This window comes from Diadema antillarum, unplaced genomic scaffold, assembly GCF_040938485.1.
Source record: "Diadema antillarum isolate AM-2024a unplaced genomic scaffold, OU_Dant_1.0 scf00000063, whole genome shotgun sequence".
Classification (NCBI taxonomy): domain Eukaryota; kingdom Metazoa; phylum Echinodermata; class Echinoidea; order Diadematoida; family Diadematidae; genus Diadema; species Diadema antillarum.
The window spans coordinates 134,725-147,519 of record NW_027270952.1 but is presented as its reverse complement, the minus strand read 5'-3'; the positions used below and the strand labels follow the sequence as shown (position 1 = coordinate 147,519).

The 12,795-nt window shown below is 37.9% G+C and overlaps 1 long non-coding RNA gene across 1 annotated transcript; it reads right to left on the bottom strand.

Moving 5' to 3' along the window:
• Window positions 1–2,004: 2,004 nt before the first annotated feature.
• Window positions 2,005–9,598, bottom strand: LOC139716194 (uncharacterized). The gene is made up of 3 exons (XR_011709875.1): window positions 9,541–9,598; window positions 2,810–2,874; window positions 2,005–2,088 (listed from the first exon to the last, which is right to left on the bottom strand). It is a non-coding gene; the product is annotated as an uncharacterized lncRNA (long non-coding RNA).
• Between the last annotated feature and the right edge of the window lie 3,197 nt (window positions 9,599–12,795).

The window sequence follows — 12,795 nt, the reverse complement described above, 5'->3', positions numbered from 1 at the left end:
ATGCCTGTCACCTTATACAGATAAGCTCCTCCATGGATTGAGATTAGGAGTAAATACATTGTATGTTGTTAATTCAGCTATCATGAAAAGATATACTGAAGTCTGTATTGCATGGCTAATCCTCTTTCTGTATTCATAACCTCAATACAGACTTTTGATATTTGCTACAGCATCATTTGTAAAGTAGCAAGGTGTCTATGACCTATTGAATTATTGCTGTTAGATAAAAAGAAAAAAAAAGGTATTAAAATACTGACAAAGAGGGTGGCGAGAGCACAGAGTTACTGTACAGATCTGGTCAAAAGGGATTCATCACTGATAACACTACCACAATTTTTGGTATCAAAGGAGGGAATCATCTTGTACTTTAATAACCAGAGAAATGCGTTCATGTGGTGTTGATATTTAGTGTAAGAAAAATCAAGGTTGAGTGTCACAACATCACCGGGAGTATCTCAATTATTACCATGAGTGCCTCAATGTCACCAGGAATGTCTCGACACCGCCAGGAATGTGTCGACATCACCAGGAGTGTTTACGCATCACCAGGAAAATCTCAAAATCACCATTGGTATCTCAAAATCACCAGAAGTGCATCAACATCACCAGGAGTGCCCCAACATCACCAGGAGTGTCTTGACATCACCAGGAATGCCTCAACATCACCAAGAGTGTCTTTACGTCACCAGGAGTGTCTCAACATCACCGGGAGTGTTTCAACATCACCAGGAGTGCCTTGACATCACCAGGAGTGCCTTAATATCACCAAGAGTGTTTCAACATTACCAGGAGTGCCTTAATATCACTAGGAGTGTCTCAATATCACTGGGAGTGGAAGCCCAGTGATTAAACTGTCAGCTGATAAGCAATCAAGACATTCTTTGGTTTACGCCTAACTGTGAAGACATATGACATCTAACACTACAGACATTGTGTACACTGAGAATTCCCTTTGTAGACATACCAGGTAGTATTTTTCAGACGATGGAATGATAAGTAGAGTATTTCTTCTTCTTTTTGTTTTTTCTCTTAGGCTTGATACAATATTGTGTTCTTGTATTCACAAAGACGTTACACATTTCATGATTAACAGCATACATCCTTCCATTGGTGAAGCTTCAAAATCTCTGAATTCACCAGTGTATTAACCTCACTCTTTTGCCAAAGGAATACCCTAATGATGGGGGTAGGTTTAGTACATGCATCAACAATACCGGTGTTGCACCCATAAAGACAATTGATGTCTATTGTACAGCAGTAGCTCAGCCTCATTGTTTGATTTGAGAGCAGATGTGCAGATAGGTAGCATTCTGAGGCATGTACAGGTGGTAAATCATTAAATGATAATTCTCACTTAGAGCAGTAAAAATGGCAAGTTACCGTCTTGTTCCCCCCATGCTCCAGAGCATATGGAACTATAAACATGAAATGCCATGGCAACAAACCAAGGGAGTGTATTAAATACAACAGTGTGGTTAATACACCAGTAAGTACCATACCTGTAGCTTCAGTCCTCCTACAATGAGTTACACAATCATGTTATTCCATATAACTTTCTCCTGTTGCCAATATACAATAGTTTGTCGCCTTATTTGAACAGAGCTCTCTTTTTCTAAAGCCTCTGTTAACATACAAGTTTGTAGTAGTTCCACATACCTGGCATAGAAAATATATTACATCAATAGACACAATTTACATACAATTTTTGCAACCTGAAATCAAACTTTTCAGCATCACCTCCTCATTTCCTACTCCTCTCACAAAATGAAATGCGCACTCCTTCCATCTTTTGGGGTGAATGAAGTGCAAGTAGAAACAAAATGGAATCATCACCGCAACGATTCACTATCACGGCGAATCTGGAGCACCTTGCGGCGTCACGTTTTCGTAAATCAGCGCATCCTTCTCGGCCGGCGGTGGCGCCGTTTCTTCGTTGGCGTTGACTTCCATCGGCGCCTCCCCGTCCTTCATCTTGTTGAAGTCCAGCGAGGCATAGATGGTGGCGTCCTCCGTCCTGATGGGAGGCTTGCCCTCAGGGTGAGGTTTGTTGTGAGCCACCTCGGCATAGATGAGACCATCATCACTGACCTGAGTGGACGAGAGTGACCAGATACAGACACATTTCAACCCATTGTGTGCTTTGAATGTGGCACAGAAAACCACATAGGTGGTGATTACATGTATCGTTACAACATTACACAACATCAGAAGTCCTTGCACAGAAGGATTGAAGTCTCTCCATGTGATAATACCATGATTCTCGCTTACTGCTATTACTGCTACGTTTCTTTCATTATCATGTTATCAACGCTATTACAATATTGCCATTATCAGCATTCTTGATTCAGCAATGCAAAGGACAAATTCAAAAAAAAAAGGAGCATAAAACAAGAAAACCTTCTATTACAGTGTACTTTGCCTTGATGTGAGCCTATAAGGATAAGGGGTGGGGAAAAAACAAACAAACACATCATCAAACAATTTACCCGGTGTAAACCTTCTTTTCAAGTTCATAACTAGCTCTATGTGAAATAAACTGTCCAATCAGACTTGGTTACCCATCGCAGCTAAAGTGGGATTACACAACTTATGAGATTCAAATACCCATGTTCAAACTCTTTTACAACTTGTCAGATATTACAAAACTTAATTTGAAACCTAGAACATACACAACTACCTAAATATAACTAACATTTTTGAATAGTCAAAAGAAGCACAAAAATTGTAAAGAGGGTCAGAAAGAAAAGAAAAACCATGCACACATAATCATTACAGAAAAAAGAAAAAAATATTCAGACATTCTTCTTACAATTCTGCCTTCATGCTTTGACGTCCCATTTTCTTCTTTCGGAACCACATCATAAACTGGGTTATCTATAAGAGGATGAAAACAAAACACTGTTACAACAAAAGTATTGCTCTATGTTGACAAAGTACTCATTTCCCTTTCAAACTGAATTCCAAATGAAGTATCAATATTTGTGTCTTAACTGATAAACACAAGTCTACAGTATGTCCCCCAAAAAATTACAATCAGATTTTCGCATTGATAACACCCAATATGATTAAATTGTCTAAATGCTACTTCAGGGTCTTAAAATAAAACATTTTAGCTCTATTTTGCAGAAAACCCCATTCGATTTGGTACAGTGGTCACAGAGAAATGTGGATTGTTGTAAAGAATGTCATGAGTCTGATTCTTCCAAGTTTAGGACTTCAATGATCTTGTGTGTGAATACAATAGACAGAACTTGGAGGGAAGAGATTCCTGACATCCTCTACAAAATTCCTAATTTCTCTTTGACCACTGAAGCAAATCGGATGTGGTTTTCTGTTAGATATGGGCAATGAGCTATAGTTTCATACCCTGAATTTGTATTTATATTGATTCAGTATTTTTAAAGATATCATTGCGGAGGGTCCCATTGTAATTTTTTTTGGGGGACATATGGTACTTGCAAGAAACTGTTCTGTTTGAAGCGATTGAATGACAGTTAAATCTCTTGCAACGTATGGCAGGGTTGGTCCTCCCTGAAGGTTTCAACTGTCATCAGGGAAATGCATTCACAGCTAGAAAAGCAGCAGCTCAAAATCTGAAGTCTTTATACAAAGAGTTTGTTCGCAAAAACCCGATAAGTACATTTTTGAAGATTTTGAAGTACAAAATAATACCTTGTAAATGATATATTGGTCACTACATATAAAGGCACATTTTTGAAGTTATGGTCAAAAGAAGCACAATTTTTTAAAATTATTCTCTTTATTTTTCTTGACCTTAAATCGCAAATATCTCCATTTGGCAAATATGGACTTATCGGTTTTTGTAAACAAACTCTTCATATGTATACATTTTAGTATGTAATTGTTTTGTGATCTACAATGTACCTCGCTACGTGAAGAACAATTACACCTTCAAAATGTTTGCTCCCTACGAAATGTCATATTCCTCGAAACTCTGAAATGGTGTTAGACCTAGCTTGTAGTTCAGGAAATTGATTAGAGGCAATGTTTTTGATGAAATGAACTACTTTCTGTCTCAGTCTTGGTCACTTGCACAAAATACAATGTTACCAAGGTGCCAATCAGATTATTGGATTTAAACATTTCCTGTTTGGGCTTTTCAAGGGGAAAAAAAAGCAAGACTTCGACAGACGAGCAGCTCAAGGTTTACATCTCAGCTGAATCCAGTTCCTAGTACTGGAATCTCTCTACGAGTTTCACAACCAACCCTATTTGTTTTCAAGACTCTGGTCTCGGTGTATAGAGTAATAATTGTGGGTTTTCTGTGCAAATTTGCACTCATAGCATAAAAAGGCATACTAATTCCATGGTACTGTATTCTTCTGTTCATGACAATGTGTCATTGCACACTTGTGAATAACACATAGCTCTTTGAACACCATCACTGTCATACTGTCTAGCTTTCATTTTTTTTTTTAAATGTAGTACATCTACGGTCGTTTTAGGCTGACAGTATTCATATACAGTTGAACCTCTCTTATCCGGCCTCCCTTTATCCGGATCTCTCTATTATACGGACGCAATCTCGCCGTGATTCTTTTAAAAATAATTACGGGAGGAAAGGGGGATTCCCAACTCCTTGAGAACTCCTACACAAACACACATGAATTACATATTACTTCCAACATGATTAACATACATTACATCAAATTTCCTCCCAAATTGCTTACCTTCAGACATTTTAACAACCCCAAACGTCCAAAAAATGTAACAATGAAAAGGTTGCAGTATACACATTACTACATGTGGTATTAGTACAATGGGCTACATCAGTACATGTGTATGTATATGTCCATGTATAAAGCATTGAGTCTCCAGTATCCGGCTAAATCCCTTATCCGGATGAGCCCCGGTCCCGACTTGACCGGATATGAGAGGTTCAAAAGTACAAAAATCTGGGAGATTCAGTACTTCATGTACAATGGAGAAGATATTTGTATACCACATGAAGCCCAATTAGGGAAAATTGTATCACATGAGTAAAGAGCTTTTGTATTTCATTATCAGGGTGCAGATATAAATCTTAGTTTTCAGGAACTTCCTGCAGATTCAGTAAGAATTGGCTACTCTGTCTCTCTTTTGTATCTCTTTTCACTATGTGTATATCTATGATGCTAGGAATCTCACAACCATCAACTTGCACTTTATTTATCTTTGCCTTAAAAAGGAAACACTACAGGAAAGACATCTACACTCCTGACCTTGAAGTTTTCTGGGCAAATTAACAACTAACCCCCAAGCACATTTAATTATATCCTTGGCAAGATGCCCAAGGAGCAATTTTCCAGAGGGATTACCGCTATTGCGAAATAAACACAGGGCCTCATTAGGTCACTGTAACAACCATCTGCAAAATCACTCAAGTCTTAATTATACCATGACTTTGTTCACGTTAGCAGTGTTTTTATGTAAAGTCCTGAATTGCCAAATATCAACACTGGATGGCATAAAGGCTAACAATGACAGTCAAAAACACCAAGGAAACATGGCTGGATCGGTAATGGGAGTAGAGAGGTCAGGGGGCTGCACGGCTGATGTGAGGAAAAACAGGAAACTCAGGATGAATGGGTGACGTTTCCAAAGGGATAGGAAATAACAACACTGAGGCTAATTGGCTGATTACGACGGGGAGGGAGGGAGGGGGGGGGGGGGGAAGAGAGCACATATTAGTGACTATACCACCAAAAACTAGCATGCTACAAAACATACTTAGTACATGTATAGATACGTAGACAACAATGGGTATAACTAGAGCAGACCTCCCAACCTGACAAAACAAAATAAAAAAAAGATGATAAAAAAAACTGGGATGATTTGGTTCAAAAGTAGGATACACTAAGAGAATTTCCCATAGGAGTGTGCAGTAAAATTATCCAGACAAAAAAGAAAGCCTTATTATTTAAAAAAATGTGAATGGTCAAAATTCACATTCCTTCCTCCAAACTTAGAATGGTTGGGAGGCCTGTTGGAGTCATTCATATTGTCACTTAAAAAAAAAACACACACCAAAAAACAGATGCACAATCATGCATACATACATGAATGTGGATATACAGGAGATATTATAATAAGTAAACTACGATAGGTTACATCATTATTAGTCCAAGCTTTGATATCATACATATACAAAATAAAACAGGCAGTGCATTATTCACTCATAACATTTAGTTTGTATACTCTCTTTACATATAAAGGAAGAATAGTCGAAAACAAAACATGAATCAAGGGAAGATCTACAACACATATTTCAAGTCCCTTGTTGTCCTCTCCTGAAACATCACAAGATTTTTTTTTATTTCTTTTCTAAGATGATGTTTTGGTTAGGCATGAGTTTATTTGATTCAGCTTATCACTGACCTTGCGGTGAGAAAGAAAATAACACCATTCCATTTTCTATTGCTTGTTCGGTCTAAATTCTGTTTTTGGTTTCTGTTTTTACTGGACACAGAAACTTACCTTCCTGTTGCTATAAGATAATGTGGTGACCTAATTACAAGGTCGATATAACAGCGTGTCTGTGACTTGATTGGAGTGATAATCATACCACACTCATTGTCATTGTGTGCTACTTCAAGATCATTTGTGACCCGCGACAACGGTTTCAGGCAAAAGTCGCAAGAGCAAATTCCCTCCTAGGCGGGGTACAAAGATTTTAACCATTATTTTTGTCGATTTAGGTTTTTTGCAGAAATCGAATCTTTGATATGTTTTCTACATCTACACTAAATTTCATAGCATAAGACTAAGTTTTTCCTATCGAAAATGGAATTTTAAGCACCCTATGTTGGATCGCACTCGTCAGTTTCGAGCTTCTTTCGAACGCCGCGCCAATATCCCCAGTGTTGCTACGGCGCAGGGTCTCGCATGCGATTGGCTGGTGCGTCGCATACATTTACATAATTCGGCTTTCGGAGACACAAGTTGCAGCGTTTGGGGAATGCTTTGTCCACGCGTGCACGATTACATGCTCCATTGTTCTTGCTATACTGTGGTTTATATACGCTCGCTCTGTAGTGCGTGCTCTTCGTTTGGCTTTCTATCCAAACTATTCTACCGCAATGTTCGACAACGGAAGTGAAACAAAAATCATGTAGCATGACATAATCGTGAGAAAAGAAAACTAAATATTCTCAAATTTGTCTACTTGTACACGTAGTAAAAATTATGACAGCATCGCAGACTGACTCAATGGAAGGTAGATAAGAGGAAAGGAGCGGTCACATGTGACCAATTATATTCAAATACTACACGTCAAGATCGCACCAAACTAACGAGTCGTGTTTGTTTGTTTGTTTGCTTTAATCGAACGAAGCAACATATATGTATGCATGTCTTGTAAAAGCAAAACCAACAGGAAGCGTGACCCTTGCCAGCACTAGCAATTTTCTGCCTTCAAAAGGGTCGCCAATGTTAAAGACAAATCAACCACAATGAAAACGCTATTTGTAAATGTGTGGATTCGCCACCGCTCCTGTTACATGCACACAGTCATGGCGTGTGGATGCCATTGCGTAATGCGTGCACCATACACATGTACATGTACATCATACGTGCAATTATCGTATTCGCCATCTTGAAAGACGTACTGGTAAACAAACCCGAGCGAAACGCATTGTTTTTCGGCTCCATACGCTGAGCTCCGAGAAAGGTGCCGGGGAAATTTGACTCTCTCAGTGAGCCAATCAGAAGGCGATGTGGTTGCTAGAGGCGGGGCTTAACATCGATTGGCACCATCGTACGGATGGGTGATTCTCCCCTCGCATCGCCGCTCGGACATTGTCTTTGAGAAAGAGGTGAATCTTCAAAGCCTGTTTTCTCGCAATTTTGTCAGGCTAACAACTTAAAAAGTGCATTTTATTTCTCTTTCAGTGCCCACTTATGGTGCCGAAGAATAGAAGTGTTTTATATCAATGCAAAGCTTAGGAAATGGGCAATGTGATTCAGTGAAAAAATGAATTTTCAAAATTCCCGACTTTTGCCTGAAACCGTTGTCGCCGGTCACATTTTATTCACCTTTCCCGAAACTATTCTCTAAACCACCTACAATGTTTTGTTCCAATCATGAAAAAGGTTTTTTTTTTCTGCATTATTCTTTTGTCCAAAGATAAAGAATCCTTCAGAAGATACTTTCTTTCTCTCAAATGTTGAAAAACTCGAGACTATTGCTGTTTCCATGCACATTCTCTAGATTATTCATGGATGTTCTGTGTGCATTTTGCAAAGTTTGAATGACAGACAAGAGGTCTGATTGACTAACATGTATATTTTTTCTGGGCATCTCAAATTTTGAGGTACTAGTCAGATGACATTAACTGTGATATTGTCTCATTGCAATCATATTCTTTTTGTTCATGTGTTTGACTACCAAATCAATAAAGATTCTACCTGTGAAAGATATCAAATAGTTAATCTAAACATAGGGAAATGAATCACTGATTATTTTTCAGCTTCCTTTAGGCTCAAGGCTATCAAAACAAGACGTTCACTTTGTATTTATGCAGGAAAGGCCAGAAAGGCAAACAAGCCCATTACGCCCTAAATCTTTCATTGTTTTTCGCTGAAACCATCATAAATCACAACAAACATTCCACTAACCATACAGCATGTGATGTAAAGCATGGGAATTGGTAAGAGAAGCCCATAAATTTAGCACCTCCTAAGTTTTTAAGAATAATAAATCCAGCGCACCATAAACTTGTGCATTTCCCACTCATACCTTAAAAAACTGTGGTGACATCGCCTTTTATTAAATACCTCTAGTTTTATGAGAATAAAAATTCAGTGCATCGGAACTATGCGCCATTCACACCTTAGCCCGTTGAGGATGAGTCCCGAGTATACTCGGGCAAGTGTCTATGGGAAATGCATGTTGTAGCAAAATCAGTCCGTCCTCAACAGGTTTACAAACTGTGGAGACTTTGCCTTCTATAAACTGTAAGGTACACAGTCATCATACCGCTGTTTAACCCTTTGAAGAGTATATCCCCAGTATACTTTGGTGGGTGTCTATGGTGAATGAGCGTTATAGCAAAATAAGCTTGTCGTCATGGGTTAAAGGGCATTACATATTCCTACATTCACACCTCTAAATCTGTGACAAGTTTTAAAGAAAAAGAGTGTGAAATTTTATATGTGTACTTGTTTGAGTAAGTGTTTAATCATCTTCAAAGCATAAAATGACTAAATACAAGAAACCCACGGCTTGATACTGTGAGAAAAATCACTACCTTTTCCGAACACACAGAAATGCAATCACTACAATATTAATGACATATTAATACAGTATATTCACAGACAGTTTGTATTATGTTTTAAATCATACACTTGCTGTACATGGGTTATGAAACATAACGACAAATCATTCAATACTTTAGAGGAATATACATGTACAAAGCATAGACACCATGGATTACGATGTAAACATGATTAAAACAGCCAACAATCACTAGAAGGGTAAGTCTACAGCTACCATAGAAAGAGAATGAAGAGAAAGGCGACACGTACATGCACAGTACCCACCACTTTGGAATGCCTTCATCTGACCATTTTTATTGGTTTTGCCTCCAGCTCCTCCCCTGTCGAAAGGAAGGAAGAGTTAGATTAACAAAGGTTTCATGTACAATTGTCAGCCACCCACCATGTGCAGAAAAAAAAACAAACAAAAAAAAACATTACATTTATTAAGGAAACTTCAAATTTGGGTTGTACTGATGCCTGAATGACACTAGGCTAACTGTTGGATTTTTCCCCGTTTTGTGTGAATATGTCTTTATTCTTTATTTCTTTTTTACAGCATTTGTGACCGTGCACCTCAAAACGAACATAAAGTCGCACACACTGATTTTGCGTGAGGACTGAAAATAAGTGAAATGGGTCAACCTAGCCGAACTTGACTTTTTCATACTTTCTGAAAGAGCGGGTCTTCTTTTACATTATGCTAAAATTTGGTATCATAAAACGGGCAGGAAAGTGAGTTTTTTTAGCAGTTTATCTCGAACATTTTTGGTAGAATAGTGTGATTAGGTGTGTCTTTAGAATCCCCTTTTCATGTCTGGAAAACCTTGTCCACACTCTTCACTTTCTACTCTAATAACTTTTGAAAGGATAGTGCTACTGCTTTGAAAGTTGGCTTTAATTATGGACAGAATGTGATAATGAGGCATGCTTAATTTCGGTTTAATCTGATAATCCCTTCATTGTTGTTACTCTGGTGGTTTACTTCCTGTTTTTTGTCCCATTCATCGCACAGCCAGCACGGTTTGGTAAAGATTAAGCGCTTGAATAGACACTGTACTTCAGAGCCTCTTTTCTCAGTTCACACTTTTCCTGAGTTTGTGCTTTCTTTCCAATTTTAGATAGGTTAGGAGAGTCCATTTGATTTGAGTTATACATCATTTTAAAGCTTAAAGTCTGCTCTTTCAGAGTATGGTCTTAACTAAAAATTCATGTCTGGCGACTTTTTGTTTGTTTTGAGGTGCAGGGTCACATTTAATAGTATAATCAATCCAAACTTAATCTAGTTGAAGATCAGCAAACCCACTCAGGTATAGGAATGCACCTCTCAGTCTATCCGGAAGGACATGGTGACACAACAAGAGATTAGTAGCCTGGGGGATTAGGTAATCCCTATAATTAACAAATATAGGGGGTAGGTAATCTGGCCTATGATTGACAAATACTTTTCAGACCTTTGTTCCAATCAGCAACAAAAGCTAGCTCTCCAGTGTATGTGTACCAATCAGGGAGTAAAGAATGGTATGAAAGAATTGTGCCAAAGCTTTATTCATGCATTATTTCATTAATTTCCATTCCAGCTGAATATTCATGCAGAACACTATTATTTGAAGCATTTCTATTACATTATAAAATTTGGGTATCAACATGACATTGCACTGAGGATGCCTTATTGGATAATACAAAATATATAAGAGCAAAAGAAAAATGATTTATAAGCTTAGTTTCCAGAATTTCTTTTTTCAACAGACAAAAACAATATCAGAAAATTTTCGTGAAATCATATTTTATAATGATGTTAACATTTCATAAAATTCATGTAGAACATTTTCCAAGCTTTTGTTCTTTACTTTCCAAAGATGTCATAATGATAAACTGTAAAGTATCACTGAAATTTATTAATAGAAAGAAATATGTCACACTCACCTAAATGATGAACCTGTTGTAACGAAAGAAATGCAAAGAAGATAAAAAAGAGTTTGCTGTTAAAAGGGCATGTACACAGTCAAGAAAAAGACATTACGTAGGACTTATTCAGCCTCTTAGGATCCTACATGTAGGTGGAAACATACTGAAATATGCCTTGTGTAATATTTTATCACGGTATCACGATTTGAAGTCCTGCTGCACAAAATGTAATCTCGAAAATAAGAAACAAAAGTTACATAAACAATTCTTTTCATACTTTAAAGTTTGCAGGAAGATTGGTATGCCTATTTTTTTTTTTTTTTTTTTTTTTTTTTTTTTTTTTTTGGGGGGGGGGGGAACTTCTGCACATGAAAGTTCTGCCTTACATAGTGGAGGTTGCCTTCTGAAGCTATGTATTTTGAAACCAATTCATATTGATAGAGATGGGCTTCATGCAAACAAAAAAAGTATTATAAACTAAAAATAAAACAAACAAATCACAGAGTATTTAAAAAAAAAAAAAATTAGACCTACTACTGGTATCAACTGACATGTTAAAAGTAATGAAACAATTTAGGGATTTTCACAATTCAAATCCTAATTTTTACTTTTTATGAGGGTGATGCTAGCAATGAGCCCTTTAGGAGTGTGCAATGCAATGCAAACAAATCAATTCCCCATATTTATTGAACCATGTTTCTTTAAAGAGGCACAAATCATAATAAGAATGTTTACTTTAATAGCCAATGACTAACAGGCTAGCATCTATCCATCATGCATATGAACCAGATCACTGTACCAAGCCCACATGAAAGTAGAATGGCTTGCAAGAGACTGACAGTTTCCTGAGGAAGGATCTGTGACCTCACATTAGAGATCAGCCGCACCGTCCGGTAGATCGGATATTTACACTGACTCAAGGATTCTACAAATCTACTGTGTCTCTACATTAACCTGTTGAAGACGAGTCCTAAGTATACTTGGGCAGGTGTCTATGGGAAATGCGTGTTGTAGCAAGTAGAGCAATCTGTCAACCTGTTGACGACAGTTTGATTTTGCTACAACACACATTTCCCATAGACTTCTGCAAATGTACATTCGGGACTTGTCGTCAACGGATTAAATGCAGGGTGTGCCATTACACAGGAAACTCACTTTACACTCCAAAACCACAAATCATCTACTGCATTAGGTAATGAAAAAGAAAAAAAAAAAAAGAAGGAAAATAAGCCTCAACCTAACAAGTGTATGACACTTTCACCCTGTATAACACAACTGCAAAATATCACTGTTTTCTTTCTGCTGTAGTCTGACATTCCCATTGAGAGAAAGAATAACTAACAATGCGTTTTCATGTGCTTTTTTTTGAGGGGGGGGGGGATAGAATTGCAAATATTCATCATTCAGGGGTAAAGCCTTGATACCATTGACACAAAGAGCAGCTGTTCTTGTCCCAAAAGGAGTGCAAAGTACCCCCTTTTGTCCTCTTTTCTCTGTCAATCTTAACCCTATTCTAACTGGGGGGGGGGGTCAAATTGACCCCCCCTCTCGACGTTTCGCGCCACGATTTCGCAACGCGCAAAGCTTTTGCCGCGTCGTTTCACGACTTTTTTCATTGAAGTCTCCCGCATA